Consider the following 4,943-nt stretch of genomic DNA (forward strand, 5'->3'; position numbering starts at 1 on the left):
GGTCAGTTCTCACATGTTCAGTTGAAAGGGCTTTTTTGTTCATTTAACTAGTAATCTCTTGGGTACCTGAATGTAGTAGCTATTGAAAGTGAAATGTTGGTTTTCTGCTTTGACAAACTAGACTGAAGGACCCACAGAAGTGATTAGCAATGGCCTCTCAGGCTCTTTCCAACTCTGAAGAGCTTCTTAAGATTCTCCTTTTTTATTTTTTATTGTTGTTCCGTTACAATTGTTGTGCCTTTTTCTTCATTGCTCTCTCCTGTCCTGTCACCCCCCAGTCCCACAGTCAATACCCCCATTGTCTATGCCCAAGAGTCCTCTATTTGTGTTCCTTTGCTTGCCCCTTCCCTTTCTTCTACCTCTCCCCCTCCTCTGCCAGCCCCCATCTTTTATCCCCTCTCAGTTCTTGTCACTGTCAGTTTGTTCTTTATTTCTAAGTCTCTGATTTTATTTTGCTTATTTGTTTGTTTTGTTGATTAGTTTCCACTTATAGGTGAGCTCATTTGTATTTACAAGTCAGGTGGTGAAAGACAAATACCATATGATCTACTTTTTTAAAGTAAAGAAGTAGGGGGAAAAAAATCATTATATCTGTCTGAAATTAGGCTAGATTGCCACCTAGTGACCAAATATGAACATTTCTCAGGGAATTTTGATCTTGGTCCCACTTAGGGTCATTAATTATTCAGGATTTATACATTCAACAAACATGAAGAGTTTATACTTCAGACACAATGCTAGGCAATGGAAATACTAAAAGCAGAAAGGCAGAATTCTTCCCTATAGGCACACAGCTGGTAGACAGGAGCAGAAAACTAAGTAAAGGAATAATCAAATTACCTTGTGGTAAATGCTACATGTAACCTATTCCCAACACTCTGAGTCACTTTTAATTTCAAAGGAATTGGAACTGGAGTTGGGCATGGCAAACTCAAGTCCTTCATTGGTTGTAGTTGGTGATGAGGAGGAGGAGGAGAAGAAGAAGAGGAGGAAGAAGGAGGAGGAGGGAGAAAGAAGAAGAGAAGAAGAAGAAGAAGAAGAAGAAGAAGAAGAAGAAGAAGAAGAAGAAGAAGAAGAAGAAGAAGGAGAAGAAGAAGAGGAAGAAAGAAGAAGAAGAAGAAGAAGAAGGAGGAGGGGAAGAAGAAGAGGAGGAGGAAGAAAGGAAAACAAATCCAAAGTAGCAACAATGACTTTTACATTTATTTTCGCTTAACTTTCTAAGAAACACCATAAAGTTGTTTATATGTGAACTTTACTAAGTTTCCTAAACTTATATTTATAGTATCTCTTTGTATCTTAAGGATAAAGAATATGTAAACAAAAGAGAAGCTCCAGAAGGTGTGTACTTACAAGCTAGTGTTAAATGTGGTAGCAAAGTGGTCTAAAGCAAGAATTCTTTTTTCTTTTTACATCCTCATTTTTATTGGTATTCCTTTTATTTATTTTTAATTAAATTATTATTGTTCAAGTACAGTTGTCTGCATTTGCCCCCCCACCACTGCCCCCCACCCCAGCCATCCCCATCTTCCTCCCCTGATTCCACCCCACCTTGGTTTTCTCCATGTGTCCTTTATAGATGTTCCTGAAAACCCTTTCCTTCTCTCCCCCCATTATCCCCTCCCACCTCTCCTCTGGTTACTGTCAGATTGTTCTTATTTTCAATGTCTCTGGTTATATTTTGATTAAAGAAAGAATTCTTGAATGAGATTGTCTTGGATGTATGTCCTGGGTTAGCTGCATGCCCAGTGGGGCTGTTCAAGCTCTAAGCCTTAGCAGCTTCCTCTGCACAATGGCAAGAGCCCTAATGCCTTCTTTCTTGGGAAGTGATGCTGAGTATGATCATGAGTATGAGAGAAGGTATATAATTCAATTCATTCAGCAAGTTCTAGACAGAGTGAAGGTCCAACAAGCAAGAACACTCATATTATTATGAGGAAATTGTATGTACCACTTCAGGAAAGACAGTCTCTATGACACAGACTTCTTTTCTTATGCATCAGGATCTCAGAGCAAGCACTACTTGGGTTTGTCTCCCTGCCACTGTTATGGCCAGAGGTATTTGTACCACTTACTTTCTCTCACCTGGAAGATTCATCTCCCAAGAACCTGCTATGAGCACCTGCTATAACTTAGCCTATGCTAGCCACTAAGGAGATAAAAGAGAACATAAGAACATTGGTCTTAGAATTGCCTTAACAGCAAGGCAGTGGGCAAAAAAGCAAGTGGGCATATTCCTGTATATTGTAGTTTCAAAAGGAAGGGAAATTAATTTAAGGGTAATTAGTTTTTCTGCAATTAGTAATTTAACATCATTTCTTTATTTCAACTAAGATATTGCTGCTTGTAGAAAACGTGAAATGAGTTTGACTTACACATTTTTAACATCTAAAAAGATCTTTACATATAACTACAACTTTCTAATTCTATTTGTACAACTGGGCTTACAGGTAAGCTCACTGAAATTTCATGAACCCGTGGATTTGGGGTCCTCTGGGAGCTTGATGGTAATGAAGAATCTCAATTCTCATCCCTCAGCTTCTGAATAAGAATCTGCACTTTAACAAGATCTGCACATAATTTATGTACCGATTAAAGTTCCAGGCAATCTGAAACAAGTTATGGAGCTTTCATACTGCAGTACCACACGTGGAACACTAAGAGGAGCCATTTCCTCAAATTTTCTATAGTACTTTTTAAAAAAAAAAAATTATTTATTTATTTTTAGAGAGGGAAGGGAGAGAGAAAGAGAGAGAGAGAGAGAGAAACATCAATGTGCGGTTGCTGGGGGTCATGGCCTGCAACCTAGGCATATGCCCTGACTGGGAATCAAACCTGCGATGCCTGGTTCGCAGCCTGCGCTCAATCCACTGAGCTAAGCCAGCCAGGGCCTATAGTACTTTTTAAGGGTGAATTGAGAACTACAGCTGTTCTTTTTTATAATTAATTTTTTTCTCATTGGAATAATATTTTGCTCTCTGAAGAGAAAACAAAGAAATATGAAAATATTGTGTATGTTATACAAGTTGTAGTTAATAAGTGATTGTGGAAAATAAATGTTTTTAAATTTCTCTTTTAAAGTTTGAAATATTTTAGAAAGACTAAAGCAATTATTGTTTTAAAATTCCAGGTAAATATTTGAAAATGACATTACATTTGTAATATAGATTGGGATGGAGCTACAATAAAAAAAAGTAAAAAAAAATAAATTGAAAAATGTCTACTTTATGAATGTTTGTGAACTTTATTTCAAGAGGTACACTCACTAAAGAAATGTGAAAAATATTTTTAAAAGGGATGGCAGCATTTCATAATGATATAAATAAACCACAATGAACCAAAACTCATCAGCAAAGACATCATCAACAAAGACATCTAGTCAAGGTCACTGGTAAGAATGAACTGCCTGCTTCTTTCCTTTAGAATAAAAGAAGAAATATATAAACCGAGACTTGAGGCTTACCAGCTACATGGAAATCTAAGGGTTGGCTAAGTGACAAAAGAAAGAACTTACCCTGGCCAGGTGGCTCATTTGTTTAGAGCATCATCCCGTACACCAGAAGGTTGCAGTTTCGATTCCTGGTCAGGGCACATACCTAGGTTCTGGGTTCCATCCTCAGTTGATGTGCATACAGAAGGCAACCTATCTTTCTTCTTTTCCTTTCTTTTCTTTTCTTTTCTTTTCTTTTCTTTTCTTTTCTTTTCTTTTCTTTTCTTTTCTTTTTTTCTTTCTTTTCTCTTCCCTCCCTTACTCCCTCCCTCCCTCCATCCCTCCCTCCTCTCTCTCTCTCCCTCCCTCCCTCCCTCTGTCTCTGTCTCTGTCTCTGTCTCTGTCTCTCTTCCCCCTCCCTCTAAAATCAATAAACATTTCCTCTGGAGAGAGAGAACTTGCAACATGTGGTTACCTTGCATTCCTGGGCCACACAGCACACTACCATGGGCCAAATTCCCCTGGCTTCTCAAATTTCCACACAGTGACAGTCTGCTCAATCTTTTTATGTAGGGTGAAACACTGTAGTAGCTCCTTGAAGCACTTTTATCTTCTCCACCTCCAGGTTTTAGAAGCAGGCTTCTTGGAGAGGGGTTCCCGTCGTGTGTCAGGCCTAAATGCACTTGAAAAATTAACCTTTTCTGTGGGACCGGGTAGAATATCCTTCAGCTCAGATATTCACCAGTTAAGTTACAACTGTAATACACATATGACTATAGATAGATGAAACAATCCCATGGAGAAATGAGAAATTCAGGGAAGTAGTTCATAGCATACAGAATCTATACAAGCTTACCAATGATGAAATAATAATCAGAATTTATTGTTGGTGAGAATGTGTAGAACTGGGTTCTCCTGAACACCATTGTTGAACACATTGTTGAGACACCATTTTGGCAACAGCCTTTTAGAGTGCAGCTTGACGATATTTGCCAAGATAAAAACTACTCATACTCTTTGGCTTGAAGTCATATTCTAAGCTAGAAACAGTGTTTTTAACACTAAAGCCTGACAAACCAGCTTGCAAATGCAGAGAGAAAGCCAGTAGCCATGTTGTTTTGTTTTCCTGTGTGCCTGCCACTTGGGTCTATGGTATTTATTTTCATTTTATAGATCAAACCAAAGAAAACAGAATTTTGGTCCATGTAGCCAATGAGTTGTCAGGTCGAGATTTCAAAACATTCTTCATATATCTTCCTTAGAAATACCAAATTGTACCAAAGCAAATGTAAAGGAAAGGAACTGATGGTATTTAAAGGGTAAAATGTCTTATATATTTTTTAAAAGGATTGTGAAATAAAGGTTTTTCCAGTTAGGCAGAGTAACCCTTTGGCCAGCTTACCTATACCGCCTCCCACCCCACAGAGGGAACTGGGAGAGGTTATCCTGGCCCTTGTTCCACCCCTATTTTGACAGCTCCTTCACAGCAAGAACCCTTGCTATCTCCCATGGAGTC

The sequence above is a fragment of the Phyllostomus discolor genome, chromosome 7 (assembly GCF_004126475.2).
Source record: "Phyllostomus discolor isolate MPI-MPIP mPhyDis1 chromosome 7, mPhyDis1.pri.v3, whole genome shotgun sequence".
Taxonomy (NCBI): domain Eukaryota; kingdom Metazoa; phylum Chordata; class Mammalia; order Chiroptera; family Phyllostomidae; genus Phyllostomus; species Phyllostomus discolor.